This window comes from Ranitomeya variabilis, chromosome 7, assembly GCF_051348905.1.
Source record: "Ranitomeya variabilis isolate aRanVar5 chromosome 7, aRanVar5.hap1, whole genome shotgun sequence".
NCBI classification, from domain to species: domain Eukaryota; kingdom Metazoa; phylum Chordata; class Amphibia; order Anura; family Dendrobatidae; genus Ranitomeya; species Ranitomeya variabilis.
In genome coordinates, this window is record NC_135238.1 from 80,080,767 (window position 1) to 80,101,001 (window position 20,235).

The window sequence follows — 20,235 nt, forward strand, 5'->3', positions numbered from 1 at the left end:
TAAAGGGGGAAAACAAAAAAAATTGTCAATTGTAGATGGCCAAGGGGAGCACACAACTAGGGCATTTTTTAATTCCGTATACACTGTATGACAAGCACTAGAGAATAAGAGGCATGTAATTTTCCACCTTCACAATATATAGTAACTACATGTCCTACACCTACTTTTATCCACACGTGGAGATCAAAAAATCAGAGAGAAAAGCAGAGGTGATTACCTGCTGAAGCCTCCAAAGTAATGCACCAGCAGGGCTCATCGGACCCGATTAATGATGGCCCGGTAGGCCTCTATTCACACAGCATGCATTGTGTAGCACTGGGCAGCCCGCCTGTATGTGCGTTAGTAATAGGCTGTAGACCAGATGCTCTGCATTGCCTGTGTGAACAATGCCACATACAGACTATTATCGCTTATCCTTTTGTGCACTAATGCCAAACAACCAATACTGGATTGAAAGTGGTTGTTTCATCGGTATTTTTTGCACCTGTTTTTTGCCATCATTAATCGGGTCCGATGCGCCCTGCTGGTGCATTTGTTTGGAGGCTTCAGCAGGTAATCACCTCTGCTTTTCTCTGTGTGATTTTTTTGTCAATTTTCTGTAGGATTTTTAGTCCTTTTTGTGCGTCTGTGAATTTTTACACGTGGAGATCCTACACGTGCCCTTAACCACACGTGGAGATCCTACACGTGCCCTTAACCACACGTAGAGATCCTACACTTACTCTTAACCACACGTACAGATCCTACACTTACTCTTAACCACACGTAGAGATCCTACATGTACTCTTACCCACAGGTGGAGATCATACACATACTGTATTAATGACAAGCAATGCAGTTTTAATCACTGAGAATATTGGTGCAGGACTTGTACTATGACCTCACTCAGTCATACACTGGGAGGTGACATATCTCAGCAGTTTACTGTTTGATATCTAGTCCAGAGAGGGAAGCTCAGCTGAGAGCTGCTGTGAAGCCTGCCAGACATTAGTGCTATCACAAGGTATGTGTTTTATCATCCATGTGCTGTAGTTATGGCTCACATGTACAAGGTTTGTTCCCTTTCTGGTTTCATTGAAGATTACACATTCCTGTTTCACTCTTGTCATTAGGGGAAATAGTAGTCTGTACTCCTCAGATTGCCTGGTGTCTGTGCTGTTCTATATGGATTTGTACAAAACAAAAGTCTGAACTTTGTACCTGTGTGCTACAAGTGTTCAGTGCAGAGCTGTGTGTGTAATGTGCAAATCTGTATATAAACATAGAAAATTGGAACAGCACTTTACCAATAGGTGGGTGCACGGCTCCTAGACAAAACATCCAAGACTTGCCTCATTCCAGACATAGGAAAAAAATGCAGGCAGCACTCCATAGTTTAAAGATGAAAAAATGTGGTTTTATTTCAAACCCACATGCTGTGGCAAAGTTTTGACTCAAATGAGCCTTTTTTTTTTAAATAGTGGAACTTTTTGATGACTTCTTGCTAAGGCTGGGTTCATACTGCGTTTTAGACATCCGTTAGACGGACTGCGTTACACCGGGAAATACATAATATAAATAAATAAATACAGCATAAATCCCAAAGTGCAAGTGCTCATAAAAAATAAAAAAAATAACCATCAATCAGATTAAACAGGACACATCAGTAGGTATGAAATAGGACCATCAATAGTAAGACAGTGGCATGCTGTGCAAACTATAAACATAATACAACATAGTAAACCCAGGCATTATGCATCTATATAAATCAAGTAAACCAATGCATATTTACCACACAGTGTGGATATCCAGGTGCCCACCACACAAACATTGACCCCTGGACGAAGCTTTCTGTGCGAAACGCGTGGTGGGCACATATTGTGGGGGTTTGTTTTTTCTTTGGTGTTATAACCACTAAGTTAAACAAGGTCTTTAATAGAGATGAGCCACCTCCCTAGTGTTCAGGTTCGGTTCGGTTCGTCGAACAGGGAGGTGTTCGATGAACTGTTCGTCGAACCCCATTGAAACCAATGGCAGGCAAACACAAACACATACAAACACATGGAAAACACATAGAAAACACCTTAAAAGGTGTCCAAAAGCTGACAAACTGCTCAGAAGACACAACAAACACATGGAAAAGTCACAACTACATATAGTCATGCGAAAAGAAAAGAGGTGGAGGAGTAAAAGGAGGTGGAGACACAGATATAGGCATGTCATGCCCTTCTAAAATCAAGAAAGGCTGGAGTAAAAATCTAAACTCACTCTACCAACACCCAGACGTCTTGACAAAAAAAATAAAAAAATAAATATCTTTAGGTAGAATGGCGGTGGGTCCATTCTGAACACTTTCCTTAGAAGACGTAGTGGTACCCCCGTTGGGAGTTGTGCCAAAAAAGGAACCCAATATATTCAGACTAATTCACCATTTGTCATATCCATGGGGCAGGTCAGTAAACGACAACATCGACGCGGAACCAAGTACAGTACTATGTACTGTACCTCCTTTGATGAGGCAATCAGGCGGGTCAAGAAGTTGGTAATGGGCACCCTAATGGCCAAAACAGACATTGAGGGGGCGTTCTGGTTACTACCTGTGCCTCCGAATAGTGTCCTCCCATTGGGCTGCTTCTGTGAAGGAGCATACTACATAGATCGTTGTTTGCCCATGGGGTGCTCCATATCCTGCTCACTATTTGAGGCGTTTAGTTGCTTCCTCGAATGTGTCGTCATGGATGTTTGTAAGGCGGCACATATCCATTACCTCGATGACTTCTTATGCCTGGGCCCAAAAGATTCGCCACAGTGTGAAAACACGCGGTAGTCCACCTGTGAGAAGGAGAGAGCTGGAGGGAGAGTGGACACCCCAGAGCCGAGGGGTTAGATTGAGAAAGAAAGAAAGCGGTGTAGCTTGCTTCATGGGTGGGGTACTCTGCTGAGTAGCAGAAATTGCTAGTAGGCCCAAAAGGATTTCCTGGGCCAGATGCCGTTACAAAATAGTAGTTAGGTAAACAAGCGGTGTAGCTTGCTTCATGGGTGGGGTACACTGCTGAGTAGCACTAAATTCTACTAGGCCCAAAAGGATTTTCTGGGCTAGATGCCGTTACAAAATAGTAGTTAGGTAAACAGGCGGTGTAGCTTGCTTCATGGGTGGGGTACTCTGCAGAGTAGCACCAAATTCTACTAGGCCCAAAAGGATTTCCCGGGCTAGATGCCGTTACAAAATAGTAGTTAGGTAAACAGGCGGTGTAGTTTGCTTCATGGGTAGGGTACGCTGCTGAGTAGCACGAAATTCTACTAGGCCCAAAAGGATTTCCTGGGCCAGATGCCGTTAAAAATAGTACTTAGGTAAACAGGCGGTGGGTGGCTGGGCTACTCTGCTGACTAGCAGACACTGAAGCTTTGGAGCAGACCTCTAAATCCAAGGCCATAGTATGAGTAAACAACTTTGCAGACGACCCCACCCACCTGGAAATGATGATGGCAACGTCATGTAAACCTCAGCAAGGGGACTAAATAAGAGTTTCCATTTTTTCAAAAAATTCGGCCACAGACACCACTTAAGTGGCATCAATTTCGAGTTTTTTAAAACGGTTGGTGAGGTGATTTTCAAAAATCATCAAGCTTTTAGTCTCCCCAAGATGACACAGGGGTAGAAAAGTCCTTGCGGATCCAGGATTTGTTCATCTTGATGAACGTTAGTCTGTCTACATTGTCACCGGACAGCCGCATGCGCTTATCTGTCAGCACACCACCAGCAGCGCTGAACACACGTTCAGAGAGAACGCTGGCTGCGGGGCACGACAAGATCTCCAAGCCGTTAGTGGCGAGGCCATTTTTCAAGATTGGAAGCCCAAAATGAGCAAGGGTCCAGTTCCACAGTCATGGCATCGATGTTAACTTGGAGATACTCTTGTACCATCCTCTCTAGGCGTTGGCTGTGCGTCAGACTTCTTGTCTCCTGTGGCCTTGCAAAGGATGGTCTAAAAAAATCTTGAAACGATTGGAAAAAAATTACTGTTACCACCAGATACGATGTTACTGTTACGGTTAGAGTGATGACTCCATAGTCCCACTGTTGGCAACTTAGAACTCAGAGATTGACTACGTGCACCACTGGTGTTTTGTGGAAAAGCAGATGTTAGATTCTGTAACAGTCTCTGCTGATACTCCTGCATGCGTGAATCCCTTTCTATGGCAGGAATTATTTCGCCAAATTTGCTTTTGTACCGGGGATCTAAGAGTGTGGCAACCCAGTAGTCGGCATTACTTCGGATTCTGACAATCCGAGGGTCATGTTGCTGGTAGTGCAGCAAGAAGGCACTTCCAGGAGGACCAAGTCCTTGTTGTCTTGGTGGTAGTGAGGTGAGAATCATGCTTCCTTCGTCTGTCCTCTCCCCCCCAACCTCGCACAACAGAAATTTGATCAAGGTCTCCCTCATCTGATGAGTCTTCCATGCCCAGCGCCAGTTCGTCCTCTACTTCTTCCTCGCCTCCTGCACCTTCCTCAACAGTTTGGCTGCTACCATGCGCCCTCGGTAATCCCTCTCCCCCAGCCTCCAATGCCAGCCGCCTTGGTGCTACCAACCTTCTTGACCTTGGAGATATGATCCCTTCCACATACGACTCCTCCTGTTCCTCCTCCTCCTCCTCCTCCTCTTGTTCCACCACCTGACTCTGGACACTGTGTAAGGTGTGCTCCAGCATGTAAATCACCGGAATGGTCATGCTCATAATAGCATCGTCAGCACTAAACATCTTCGTTGCTATTTCAAAACTGTGCAGAATGGTGCATAGGTCCCTGATCTGAGACCACTCCTGCAGCGTGATTTGCCCCACCTCTTGATCTCGTTGGCCCAGGCTATACGTCAACGTATTGCACCAGGGCTCGTCGGTGCTGCCACAGTCGATGCAACATGTGCAGAGTTGAATTCCACCGCGTGGGCACATCGCATTTCAGCCGGTGAACTGGCAGGCCCAACGACTTCTGTAGAAATGCAAGTCATCGAGCTGTGGGATGCGAACGTTGGTAGTGAACACACAGCGACCGTGCCCTCTGCAGAAGCCCATCTAGTCCGGGATAGTGAGATAAAAATTGCTGGACAACCAGGTTCAAAACATGAGCCATACAAGGCACGTGTGTGACATTGCCCCGGCGAAGGGCCGCAACCTGGCTGCAGGTTGAGTGGAGATAACCATTGATGGAACTCTGTCTCCAGAGCTGACCACAAATCCTCAGCTGTGTGACTCACATTTCCCAGACATTTCAATGTAAACACTGCCTGATGCCGTTGAGCCCTGGTGACAGCATAGTGAGGAGGTGTGCAGGATTCCTTCTGCGCAGTTACAATGCAGGTGGCATTACCAGACAGGCTTTGGGTGCAGGTGGAGGACTGAGAGGAGGTTGAGGAGGCAGAAGCAGTGGAGGAACTTCTAGATGCAGAGGATCAACGAGCAACTCGTGGGAACGGCAAGACTTGGACAGCAGCCCCTTCTCCTGATGTCGCCATAGTTACCCAGTGCCCAGTCACCGACATGTAACGCCCCTGTCCATGTCTACTCGTCCAAGTGTCTGTGGTGAAATGCACCCTGTCACACACAGAGTTTCTCAAGGAAGCGGTGATGTTGTGTGCGACATGCTGGTGTAGCGCAGGCACAGCTTTCTTTGAGAAGTAGTGGCGACTGGGCATCTGGTACTGGGGCACTGCGATGGACATAAGGTCTCGAAAATCCTCTGTGTCCACCAGGCGGAAAGGCAGCATTTCTGTAGCCAACAGCTTGCAGATGGAGAAATTCAACCTCTTTGTTTTGTCATGGCTAGGAGGAAAGGTCTTTTACTTGTCCACGACTGAGGGCTGGCTGAAGTGCTTATACGGAGTTGAGTAGGGTGTCCCCGGCAAACTGATGGTCTGTGAGGAAGGTGCAAGCGGAGATGTTATGTTGCCTTGATCAGAATGTGGTGTCGATGTCGGAGAGCGCTCAACACCAGCAGGTGTTTCCACTTGCAAATGTCCTGATGACCTGCCAATCACACTGGCTGTTGCGGGTAAAGAGGTGGAAGGTCTGCATCCAAAACCAAGTGCGACTGCTGTCCCCACAGTCACAGAGGATGAAGAGGACGCGGATGCACTAGATTGGGGAGACGGTGGTTGACCCGGCCCACTAGGCCGCATTGTAGCACAGTGAGCTTCCCACTGCAATTTATGCCTCATATCCATGTGACGGTTCATGCATGAAGTACTCAAGCTAGTGATTTTTTGGCCTCTACTGAGATTTTGTTGACAAATCTTACAGACAACATGAGTTGGGTCATCCTTTGCAAAGTCAAAAAATGCCCAGGCTATGCAAGGCTTAGAGCCCGTGCAACCTGAAGAGCCACCACGACTTCTGGTCTGAGGCACAGTTGGGGTTGAGGATGCAGTTGTTGACATGCTTCCAGTACTCCGTCTCTGTCCAGGAAGGCGCACTGTTACCTCGTCGTCAGACTCGTCTCTAGCATCCTCCTCCACCTCCTCTGCTGACCTCATGGACTGGCGGATTGGGGGTTGACAGTAAGTGGGGTCTACAACCTCGTCATCATCATCATCCTGTGTGTTCTCACACCCGTCGTCTTCAGAGCCAACCTCTTCCTGCCCCGACCGAAAAGTCAAGTTTTCATTCCAATCAGGTATCTCAGTCTCATCATCATCTTCCTCATTGTCTCCACCAGCAGGAGTTACAGTTTGGGAACGAGGGTCTACATTATGCTCAGAACCTTCTTTATCTGGGCCTGGATCCGACTCACAAAGATTCTGGGCATCAGTGTAGATCATTTCCTCGTCTGGAATCACAGAAGCTCTGGAGCAGACCTCTGATTCCCAGGCTATAGTATGCGTAAACAGCTCTACAGACTCAACCATGTGTGTTACCCCATGCTCAGACAGGCAGCTGGAGACTTGGGAGCTGTGAGGAAGCAAGTGCGATTTGGGTGACAACTCTGAGGACTGGAGTAGTTGTTATGTTGAAGTTGACATGGAGGAGAGCCCACTTGAATGAGCACTTGATATCCGTTCAAGCACCTGCTATTTTGTGCCTCATCTGGAATTTTTGGCGATGCTTGTAGCGATGGTCGTAAGAAAGGGATCATATCAGATTGTCCACGAAAAGAAGTAGACATCTTACTTTGGCTGGAAGATGGTCTTTCTTCTGCAGATGTTACTGTTGCTTTACCACCTACCCCACGGACACAACCTTTTTTTCACCTTTCCAACACGCCTATTCCCCATTCCACCAGCAGCAGGCCTTTTGCCACTCATTTTAGTGCTTAACTAATTGGCAACTCTGTATCTGTAGTTGTTGGCACAACAACCGATGGATGAAAACCGAGCAGAACTGAGTGGCCAAACTGTGGTACTAGGCCCAAAACTATTAACTGGATTAGATGCAGTGAAAATTGAGATACACTGGCGGTATAGTTTGTTTTACAGGCGGGCTTCTCTGCTGACGTGCAGACACTGCTCCCAGGCCCAAAACTATTAACTGGATTAGATGCAGTGAAAATAGAGATACACAGACGGTGTAGTTAGTTTCACAGGTGGGCTACTCTGCTGACATGCAGACACTGCTCCTAGGCCCAAAACTATTAACTGGATTAGATGCAGTGAAAATAGAGATACACAGGCAATGTAGTTAGTTTCACAGTCGGGCTACTCTGCTGACGTGCTGACACTGCTCCTAGGCCCAAAACTGTTAACTGGATTAAATGCAGTGAAAATAGAAATACAAAGGCGGTGTAGTTAGTTTCACAGGCGGGCTACTCTGCTGATGTGCAAACACTGCTACTAAGCCCAAAACCCCAAAATTATTTACTGGTTAGATGCAGTAAACATTGAGATACACAGGCGGTGTAGCTAGCTTCACAGGCGGGCTACTCTGCTGACGTGCAGACACTGCTACTAAAGGCCCCGTCACACATAGCGAGATCGCTAGCGAGATCGCTGCTGAGTCACAAGTTTTGTGACGCAACAGCGACCTCAGTAGCGATCTCGCTATGTGTGACACGTACCAGCGACCAGGCCCCTGCTGTGAGATCGCTGGTCGTGTCGGAATGGCCTGGACCTTTTTTTGGTCGTTGAGGTCCCGCTGACATCGCTGAATCGGTGTGTGTGACACCGATCCAGCGATGTCTTCACTGGTAACCAGGGTAAACATCGGGTTACTAAGCGCAGGGCCGCGCTTAGTAACCCTATGTTTACCCTGGTTACCAGCGTAAATGTAAAAAAAACCAAACACTACATACTCACCATCTGATGTCCGTCAGGTCCCTTGCCGTCTGCTTCCTGCTCTGACTGAGTGCCGCCGTACAGTGAGAGCAGAGCACAGCAGTGACGTCACCGCTGCGCTCTGCTCTCACTGTACGGCGGCAGTCAGTCAGAGCAGGAAGTAGACGGCAAGGGACCTGACGGACATCAGATGGTGAGTATGTACTGTTTGTTTTTTTTGGTAACCAGGGTAAACATCGGGTTACTAAGTGCGGCCCTGCGCTTAGTAACCCGATGTTTACCCTGGTTACCCGGGTGCTGCAGGGGGACTTCGGCATCGTTGAAGACAGTTTCAACGATGCCGAAGTCGTTCCCCTGATCGTTGGTCGCTGGAGAGAGCTGTCTGTGTGACAGCTCCCCAGCGACCACACAACGACTTACCAACGATCACGGCCAGGTCGTATCGCTGGTCGTGATCGTTGGTAAATCGCTATGTGAGACGGGGCCTTTAGCCCAAAACTCCAAAACTATTTACTGGGTTAGATGCAGTAAAAATTGAGATACACAGGCGGTGTAGCTAGCTTCACAGGCGGGCTACTCAGATGACTATCAGACAATGCTACTAGCCCAAAAGGATTGGCTGAGCTAGATTACACCAAATGCTGTGACTAACACTTGCACAGCTCTGGCTCAGACCTGCCTGACAAACAGTGCTATGAACTGCTGTAACCTACCCTGAAAAGGGCTGATATTACAACTAGTCCCGACTCCCTAAACCTATCTCTCTCTATCTAACTGCAAAGTCGCTCACAATTCACACTCTTAGGCTACGTTCACATTTGTGTTGCGTCGGGCGCAGGTTCGGCGACGCATAGCGGCGCATACGTCATGCGCCCCTATATTTAACATGGGGGCGCATGGACATGCGTTGTCTTGCGTTTTGTGACACATGCGTCATTTTTGGCGCAAGCGTCAGGGCGCACAGGATGCTGCATGATGCATTTTTTTGTGCCGAAAATCATGCCAAAATTGGACGCATGCATCACAAAAAGCTGCGTTTTGCATGCGTTTTGCAAGCGTTGTGCGTTGCGTCGTCGACGCTGCGCCGCACAACGCAAATGTGAATGTAGCCTTATACTGTATAGCGCCCACAGCAGCAGTGGTGCCGTCTAACACTAAGCTGCAGCAGTGAGGAAATGGTGGCGACGGGGCAAATGGCTGGTTCTTATAGGGCAAGGACATGTGACATACACAGCCAATGACACATGCCCTTGCTTGTGTGCATCACATGCACATTGCTGTGTGTGTGTGTGCACTGCTGATAGGCTGAGAGACTGCACCGCCCCTCTGTAAATGCGGGAAAGAAAAAAAAAAATGGAGATCGGTGTTATTTCAGCACAGATCTATCCCCCGCCCACTATACACTGAAACAGTCTATTAACAATGATAAACAATTTTAATGTGCAAATCAAGCTAGGCTTTTAGTGAACGAACAGTTATCGAACAGAAACTCGAACAGCCGAATTTTAAGCAAATTGTTCGAGTTCGTCGAACGACTCGAACACCGCCCAAAACAGCTCGAATTTGAGATTGGCGAACAGTTCGACTCGACCACCGCTCATCTCTAGTCTTTAATAAACTATCTGAGAAGCAGGTGTAAATCTGATGAAGAGGTCTTATTGGAGCCTCTGGGATGGCACACTGACTATAAACTTATCAAAAACTGACAATATGAATATATATATATATATATATATATATATATACACACACTATATATACATATATATATATATATATATATATATATATATATAAACAATCGTTCTTATATACTTAATCTATATTAAAGGGAACCTATCACCCCGTTTTTTCCGTATGAGATAAAAATACTGTTAAATAGGGCCTGAGCTGTTCATTACAATAGTGTATTTTGTGGACCCCGATTCCCCACCTATGCTGCCGAAATACGTTACCAAAGTAGCCGTTTTCGCCTGTCAATCAGGCTGGTCTGGTCAGATGGGCGTGGTGTCTTCCCCCAGATCTTGCTTATTTTTCCGTTGGTGGCGTAGTGGTGTGCGCATGCCCAAGTCCAGAATCCACTGCACAGGGGAGGGAAAAGAGCGCGATCTGCACCATTCCCCTGGTGATCGGTGGGGGCGGCCATCTTCCTGTGGCCGCGAGTGCGCAGATGAAGCGCTCTGCTGCCCGGGGCTTCAGGAAAATGGCCGCGGGATGCCGCGCGTGCGCAGATGGAGATCGCGGCGGCCATTTTCCTGAAGCGGAGTTCGTTTTCCAGCTCAGCACAGCAGGGATTCCACTTGTTCCACAGCAGAACCACATGTTCACAAGAGAAAGGGGTTAACATCCTCACTGGCAGCAAACAGTCTTTACAGAGTCCAGACTCCTCACTTCACATCACCTGCCCCATGCTGCTTCTCACACAGCAGTTCCTTTCTCCCCTCCCTTCACCTCTCTGCAACTTCTCCGCCCACAGAATTTCCTGGGCTCCTGCTTCCAGCTCAGACATGCAAAAGCAGCAGGGTCCTAATACCCTTCTGATGTCATTACAGTTCACATTCTTACAGGCTTTTATTTTTGGAGCGATCTACAGGATGGTAGTGGGGCCGGTCGATCCATCCAGGCCGGGTCTTGCAAGTGGCCCATGGTTACAGATTCCACTTTAAAAACCCTGCAGCAGATGGTTAGGTGTGTCAGTCTTGGTTTGAAAACTGCAGAGCAGGTGGCTCTGCAAAGCTTCAACCTGTGTGAAGCAACATGGAGTCAAAAGGCTGGGCAACCCTTCAGTGTATACAGCGATGCAGTCGCCCATGGCAACAGGTCTCGGATACGGACTGCCTTGTTTCTCAGCTGCGATCTGGAGGATACCATTTGTTTTCTGTTTTGTGACTACGCTGAACAATAGAGATTTTGCTTTGAACGTTCCTGTGGTCACTACCTGTCTGTCACACTGCACCAACCCTGCTGCACTACTATATATATATATATATATATATAAAGATAGATAGATAGTTATCTACATACACTGCTCAAAAAAATAAAGGGAACACTTATACAACAGAATATAACTCCAAGTAAATCAAACTTCTGTGAAATCAAACTGTCCACTTAGGAAGCAGCACTGATTGACATTCAATTTCACATGCTGTTGTGTAAATGGAATAGACAAGAAATGGAAATTATTGGCAATTATCAAGACACACTCAATAAAGGAGTGGTTCCGAAGGTGAGGACCACAGACCACATCTCAGTACCCATGCTTTCTGGCTGATGTTTTAGTCACTTTTGAATGTTGGTTGTGCTTTCACACTCGGGGTGGATGAGACAGACTCTACAACCCACACAAGTGGCTCAGGTAGTGCAGCTCATCCAAGATGGCACATCAATGTGAGCTATGGCAAGAAGGTTTGCTGTGTCTGTCAGCGTAGTGTCCAGAGGCTGGAGGCGCTATCAGGAGACAGGCCAATACACCAGGAGATGTGAAGGGGACCGTAGGAGGGCAACAACCCAGCAGAAGGACTGCTACCTTAACCTTTGTGCAAAGAGGAACAGGAGAAGCACTGCCAGAGACCTGCAAAATGACCTCCAGCAGGCCACAAATGTGCATGTATCTGCACAAATAGTTAGAAACCGACTCCATGAGGATGGTCCGAGTGCCCGACGTCCACAGATGGGGGTTGTGCTCACAGCCCAACACCGTGCAGGATGCTTGGCATTTGCCGGATTGGCAAAGTCGCCACTGGTACCCTGTGCTCTTCACAGATGAAAGCAGGTTCACACTGAGCACATGTAACAGACGTGACAGAGTCTGGAGACGCTGTGGAAAGCAATCTGCTGCCTGCAACATCCTTCAGCATGACCGGTTTGGCAGTGGGTCAGGAATGGTGTGGGGTGGCATTTCATTGGAGGGACGCACAGCCCTCCATGTGCTCACCAGAGGTAGCCTGACTGCCATTAGGTACCGAAATGAGATCCTCAGACCCCTTGTGAGACCATAGGCTGGTGCGGTTGGCCCTGGATTCCTCCTAATGCAGGACAATGCCAGACCTCATGTGGCTGGAGTGTGTCAGCAGTTCCTGCAAGATGAAGGCATTGAAGCTATGGACTGGCCCGCCCGTTCTCCAGACCTGAATCCGATTGAACACATCTGGGACATCATGTCTCACACCATCCACCAACGTCACTTTGCTCCACAGACTGTCCAGGAGTTGGCGGATGTTTTAGTCCAGGTCTGGGAGGAGATCGACCAGGAAACCATCCTCCGCCTCATCAGGAGCATGCCTATGCGTGGTAGGGAGATCAAACAGGCACGTGGAGGCCACACACACTACTGAGCATCATTTCCTTGTCTTGAGGCATTTTCACTGAAGTTGGATCAGCCTGTAACTTCATTTTCCACTTTGATTTTGAGCATCATTCCAGCTCCAGACTTCTGTGGGATATTAGTTGTGATTTACGTTGATCATTTTTAGTTTTTATTGTTCTCAACACATTCCACTATGTAATGAATAAAGATTTACAACTGGAAGTGGTCCCTTTATTTTTTTGAGCAGTGTATAATATATACAGGTCCTTCTCAAAAAATTAGCATATAGTGTTAAATTTCATTATTTACCATAATGTAATGATTACAATTAAACTTTCATATATTATAGATTCATTATCCACCAACTGAAATTTGTCAGGTCTTTTATTGTTTTAATACTGATGATTTTGGCATACAACTCCTGAAAACCCCAAAAACCTGTCTCAATAAATTAGCATATTTCACCCGTCTCAATAAATTAGCATATCAAGAAAAGGTTCTCTAAACGACCTATTACCCTAATCTTCTGAATCAACTAATTAACTCTAAACACATGCAAAAGATACCTGAGGCTTTTAAAAACTCCCTGCCTGGTTCATTACTCAAAACCCCCATCATGGATAAGACTAGCGACCTGACAGATGTCAAGAAGGCCATCATTGACACCCTCAAGCAAGAGGGTAAGACCCAGAAAGAAATTTCTCAACAAATAGGCTGTTCCCAGAGTGCTGTATCAAGGCACCTCAATGGTAAGTCTGTTGGAAGGAAACAATGTGGCAGAAAACGCTGTACAACGAGAAGAGGTGACCGGACCCTGAGGAAGATTGTGGAGAAGGACCGATTCCAGACCTTGGGGAACCTGAGGAAGCAGTGGACTGAGTCTGGTGTGGAAACATCCAGAGCCACCGTGCACAGGCGTGTGCAGGAAATGGGCTACAGGTGCCGCATTCCCCAGGTAAAGCCACTTTTGAACCATAAACAGCGGCAGAAGCGCCTGACCTGGGCTACAGAGAAGCAGCACTGGACTGTTGCTAAGTGGTGCCAAGTACTTTTTTCTGATGAAAGCAAATTTTGCATGTCATTCGGAAATCAAGGTGCCAGAGTCTGGAGGAAGACTGGGGAGAAGGAAATGCCAAAATGCCTGAAGTCCAGTGTCAAGTACCCACAGTCAGTGATGGTGTGGGGTGCCATGTCAGCTGCTGGTGTTGGTCCACTGTGTTTCATCAAGGGCAGGGTCAATGCTTTATGGAGATGAAGATTTCATTTTCCAGCACGACCTGGCACCTGCTCACAGTGCCAAAACCACTGGTAAATGGTTTACTGACCATGGTATTACTGTGCTCAATTGGCCTGCCAACTCTCCTGACCTGAACCCCATAGAGAATCTGTGGGATATTGTGAAGAGAAAGTTGAGAGACGCAAGACCCAACACTCTGGATGAGCTTAAGGCCGCTATTGAAGCATCCTGGGCCTCCATAACATCTCAGCAGTGTCACAGGCTGATTGCCTCCATGCCACGCCGCATTGAAGCAGTCATTTCTGCCAAAGGATTCCCGACCAAGTATTGAGTGCATAACTGAACATTATTATTTGATGTTTTTTTTGTTTGTTATTAAAAAACACTTTTATTTGATTGGACGGGTGAAATATGCTAATTTATTGAGACAGGTTTTTTGGGTTTTCAGGAGTTGTATGCCAAAATCATCAGTATTAAAACAATAAAAGACCTGACAAATTTCAGTTGGTGGATAATGAATCTATAATATATGAAAGTTTAATTGTAATCATTACATTATGGTAAATAATGAAATTTAACACTATATGCTAATTTTTTGAGAAGGACCTGTATATATATATATATATATATATATATATATATATATATATATATATACAGTGCCTACAAGTAGTATTCAACCCCCTGCAGATTTAGCAGGTTTACACATTTGGAATTAACTTGGCATTGTGACATTTGGACTGTAGATCAGCCTGGAAGTGTGAAATGCACTGCAGCAAAAAAGAATGTTATTTCTTTGTTTATTTTTTTTTTAAATTGTGAAAAGTCTTTTCAGAGGGTCATTTATTATTCAACCCCTCAACCCACCAGAATTCTGTTTGGTTCCCCTAAAGTATTAAGAAGTAGTTCAGGCACAAAGAACAATGAGCTTCACATGTTTGGATTAATTATCTCTTTTTCCAGCCTTTTCTGACTATTTAAGACCCTCCCCAAACTTGTGAACAGCACTCATACATGGTAAACATGGGAAAGACAAAGGAGCATTCCAAGGCCATCAGAGACAAGATCGTGGAGGGTCACAAGGCTGGCAAGGGGTACAAAACCCTTTCCAAGGAGTTGGGCCTACCTGTCTCCACTGTTGGGAGCATCATCCGGAAGTGGAAGGCTTATGGAACTACTGTTAGCCTTCCACGGCCTGGACAGCCTTTGAAAGTTTCCTCCCGTGCCGAGGCCAGGCTTGTCCAAAGAGTCAAGGCTAACCCAAGGACAACAAGGAAGGAGCTCCGGGAAGATCTGATGGCAGTGGGGACATTGGTTTCAGTCAATACCATAAGTAACGGACTGCACCGCAATGGTCTCCGTTCCAGACGAGCCCGTAAGGTACCTTTACTTTCAAAGCGTCATGTCAAGGCTCGTCTACAGTTTGCTCATGATCACTTGGAGGACTCTGAGACTGACTGGTTCAAGGTTCTCTGGTCTGATGAGACCAAGATTGAGATCTTTGGTGCCAACCACACACGTGACGTTTGGAGACTGGATGGCACTGCATATGACCCCAAGAATACCATCCCTACAGTCAAGCATGGTGGTGGCAGCATCATGCTGTGGGGCTGTTTCTCAGCCAAGGGGCCTGGCCATCTGGTCCGCATCCATGGGAAGATGGATAGCACGGCCTACCTGGAGATTTTGGCCAAGAACCTCCGCTCCTCCATCAAGGATCTTAAGATGGGTCATCATTTCATCTTCCAACAAGACAACGACCCAAAGCACACAGCCAAGAAAACCAAGGCCTGGTTCAAGAGGCAAAAAATCAAGGTGTTGCAGTGGCCTAGTCAGTCTCCTGACCTTAACCCAATTGAAAACTTGTGGAAGGAGCTCAAGATTAAAGTCCACATGAGACACCCAAAGAACCTAGATAACTTGGAGAAGATCTGCATGGAGGAGTGGGGCAAGATAACTCCAGAGACCTGTGCCGGCCTGATCAGGTCTTATAAAAGACTATTATTAGCTGTAATTGCAAACAAAGGTTATTCCACAAAATATTAAACCTAGGGGTTGAATAATAATTAACCCACACTTTTATGTTTAAAATTTATAAAAAATTTACCTGAGCAACAAAACTTTTTGGTTTGTAAGAATTATGCATCTGTTAATAAATCCTGCTCTTGTTTGAAGTTTGAAGGCTCTAACTTATTTGCATCTTATTAAACCTGCTAAATCTGCAGGGGGTTGAATACTACTTGTAGGCATTGTGTGTGTGTGTATATATATATATATATATATATATATATATATATATATATATATATATATATATATATATATATATATATACACTCACCGGCCACTTTATTAGGTACACCTGTCCAACTTCTTGTTAACACTTAATTTCTAATCAGCCAATCACATGGCGGCAACTCAGTGCATTTAGGCATGTAGACATGGTCAAGACAATCTCCTGCAGTTCAAACCGAGCATCAGTATGGGGAAGAAAGGTGATTTGAGTGCCTTTGAACGTGGCATGGTTGTTGGTGCCAGAAGGGCTGGTCTGAGTATTTCAGAAACTGCTGATCTACTGGGATTTTCACGCACAACCATCTCTAGGGTTTACAGAGAATGGTCCGAAAAAGAAAAAAAATCCAGTAAGCGGCAGTTCTGTGGGCGGAAATGCCTTGTTGATGCCAGAGGTCAGAGGAGAATGGGCAGACTGGTTCGAGCTGATAGAAAGGCAACAGTGACTCAAATCGCCACCCGTTACAACCAAGGTAGGCCTAAGAGCATCTCTGAACGCACAGTGCGTCGAACTTTGAGGCAGATGGGCTACAGCAGCAGAAGACCACACCGGGTACCACTCCTTTCAGCTAAGAACAGGAAACTGAGGCTACAATTTGTACAAGCTCATCGAAATTGGACAGTAGAAGATTGGAAAAACGTTGCTTGGTCTGATGAGTCTCGATTTCTGCTGCGACATTCGGATGATAGGGTCAGAATTTGGTGTAAACAACATGAAAGCATGGATCCATCCTGCTATGTATGGAGCATCTTTGGGATGTGCAGCCGACATCTGCGGCAACTGTGTGATGCCATCATGTCAATATGGACCAAAATCTCTGAGGAATGCTTCCAGCACCTTGTTGAATCTATGCCACGAAGAATTGAGGCAGTTCTGAAGGCAAAAGGGGGTCCAACCCGTTACTAGCATGGTGTACCTAATAAAGTGGCCGGTGAGTGTATATATATATGTATATGTATGTGTATATACACTCACCGGCCACTTTATTAGGTACACCATGCTAGTAACGGGTTGGACCCCCTTTTGCCTTCAGAACTGCCTCAATTCTTCGTGGCATAGATTCAACAAGGTGCTGGAAGCATTCCTCAGAGATTTTGGTCCATATTGACATGATGGCATCACACAGTTGCCGCAGATTTGTCGGCTGCACATCCCAAAGATGCTCCATACAAGGCAGGATGGATCCATGCTTTCATGTTGTTTATGCCAAATTCTGACCCTACCATCCGAATGTCGCAGCAGAAATCGAGACTCATCAGACCAAGCAACGTTTTTCCAATCTTCTACTGTCCAATTTCGATGAGCTTGTACAAATTGTAGCCTCAGTTTCCTGTTCTTAGCTGAAAGGAGTGGTACCCGGTGTGGTCTTCTGCTGCTGTAGCCCATCTGCCTCAAAGTTCGACGCACTGTGCGTTCAGAGATGCTCTTAGGCCTACCTTGGTTGTAACGGGTGGCGATTTGAGTCACTGTTGCCTTTCTATCAGCTCGAACCAATCTGCCCATTCTCCTCTGACCTCTGGCATCAACAAGGCATTTCCGCCCACAGAACTGCCGCTCACTGGATTTTTTTTCTTTTTCGGACCATTCTCTGTAAACCCTAGAGATGGTTGTGCGTGAAAATCCCAGTAGATCAGCAGTTTCTGAAATACTCAGACCAGCCCTTCTGGCACCAACAACCATGCCACGTTCAAAGGCACTCAAATCACCTTTTTTCCCCATACTGATGCTCGGTTTGAACTGCAGGAGATTGTCTTGACCATGTCTACATGCCTAAATGCACTGAGTTGCCGCCATGTGATTGGCTGATTAGAAATTAAGTGTTAACAAGAAGTTGGACAGGTGTACCTAATAAAGTGGCCGGTGAGTGTATATATATATATATATATATATATATATATATATATATATAATGTCACACTCGCACCCTGACTGGGTGATGCGAGCGAGGATTGTGCCCCCACTGTGCAATACACCAGACTACCCTGGAGGGACATGACTAAGCAGCTACCTTGGTGTTTACTGGAGCCTCTAGTGAGGTCAGGCTTGTGCGGCAGGTAGCTACCAGGTACCACTCCAGCTGTAGCAGCTGATCCCACTGGGCGACGGAACACCAGGGACAGGTGCGGGCAAGTACCGAAGGGCACGGCTGGCACTCTGGCAGGCAGGTGGACAGGAGCAGAGCAGAGCCACAGGATGTGGGACAGGAGCAGAGCAAAGACGCAGGATGCGGAAAGGGAGCAGACCCGCAGGATGTGGGATGGGAGCAGAGCCGCAGGATGCAGGACGGGAGCAGAGCAGAGCTACAGGCTGCGGGACGGGAGCAGAGCAGAGCCGCAGGATGCGGGACGGGAGCAGAGCAGAGCCGCAGGATGCGAGACGGGAGCAGAGCCGTAGGATGCCGGACGGGAGCAGAGCAGAGCTGCAGGATGTGGGACAGGAGCAATTTACACTCTGCAACATCCACTGCTGCTCATTTCTGGAAACACATATGAAGTCAAAATTGTCACAACACCTGTAGATAAATCTCCAGAGGTGTGTAATTTCCAAAATGGGGTCAGTTGAGGGGGGATTCTGCTCTTCTAGCACTTAGGGGTACTGTATATGTAGTCCCCAAACTATTCTACGATAACTTTTTCTCCAAGACTCAAATAGCACTTCTTCTGTTCCGAGTCTCAACTAGCGGCTAACCAGTACTGTACAGCCACATATAGGCTACTGCCACGTTCAGCAGAAATTGTGTGACAAATTTGGTGTACGTTTTACCCATATTTTTTTCTTCACTGTCTAATGGTGTAACATTCTGTGACAAATTCGTGGTGTGAATATGATCACTGCACCCTTAGACAAATTAAATGCGAGGTGTAGTTTGTAAAATGGGGTCACTTATGGGAGGTTATGCTGTTCTAGCACCTCAGGGGCTCTTTCAGTGGGTTATGGCACCTGCAAACCAGAACAGCAAAAGTTGAATTTTAATATGGTGCTTCTTCCCTTCTGAGCTTTCCACTGTGCATCAAAGTATTCCCGATTACATGAAGGGTATTGGCGCACATAGGAGAAATTGCACAACAAACTGTGGTGTCATTTTTTCTTATAAGCCCTTATGAAAATTAAAAACTTGGGACTGAAACAATATTTTAGTGATAAAAATGTAATTATTCTTTCATCACCATCCAATGGTCTAAAATTCTGTGAGACATGTGGTGTCAACAAGATCACTGCACCACTAGATAAATTCATCGAGAGGTGTAGTTTGTAAAATAGGGTCATTTATTTGTGTTTCTGCTGTTCTGGCAACTCGGGGACTCTGGTCAATGGGACATGGCACCCTCAGTCCATTCCAGCAAACTGACCTTCAATATGGTGCTCCTTCCCTTCTGAGCTTTACACTGTGAGTCAAAAGTAGTTTTTGACCACAGTACGGCATGCAGGGGGAGACATGGGGGGGGCAGGTGGACGAACATAAAACATGAAATGGATGGTGTTAGGGCCGTCGGAACGCACCGAGTTAATTGAGAGATGTCATTTGGTGCGTTCGCAGCCCGGGGTCCACCGTGCAGGAGAGGACCTGCTGCTGGCAAATGGCGGCCCTTTATGGCGGTAGAAGCGAACTCTGTTACTTCACAGAGACGCTGTGCCAGGTCTCACTCTGACCCTCGGTGGCTTTTGAGCCCGCGCCTGAGGACGCCCCGAGTCAGCAGCTGAGATCTTGGCAACTAAGATACGCGGAACCCTGTTGACTTCACAGGAGTATCCAGCAACTGCCGAGCTGATGGCAGTGTGTGGCAACACAAACACACAATCTCCTCACCGGAGGAGCCAGTGTTCTAAGGGCTTATTTCAGCTGGGGCCCTAAATCCATGCACACAATCTCCTCGCCGGAGGTGCTGGCATTCTAGTGGCTTATTTCAGCCGAGTCCCTGAACACACATAAATGTGACCACACTGGCTCATGCACATAACTGATTCAATACTAGCACATGGCCGTGCGGTCATGAGAGCCTTAAATAGCTGCAGCAAGTACCTAGAAGGACCAATGAGAGGCTGCTACAGAGCCTGAGCACCTTCAGGACCTTCCTGGAGGACCAATGGATTTAGCTGCAGTATCTGAACATGTGACCCTCGATCTCCACTGAGAGACCTTACTCTGGGCATGCTC

At 46.7% G+C, this 20,235-nt stretch overlaps 1 protein-coding gene across 1 annotated transcript in view; it reads left to right on the forward strand.

The window, feature by feature from the left end:
- Positions 1 to 870: 870 nt before the first annotated feature.
- The window catches only part of LOC143786116 (acyl-coenzyme A amino acid N-acyltransferase 1-like), a 63,513-nt gene continuing 44,148 nt past the window's right edge, over positions 871 to 20,235 (forward strand). The window contains exon 1 of the mRNA XM_077275362.1: positions 871 to 1,003. The gene's annotated coding sequence lies outside the window, so the exon portion shown is untranslated. The remainder of the gene's footprint in view (positions 1,004 to 20,235) is intronic.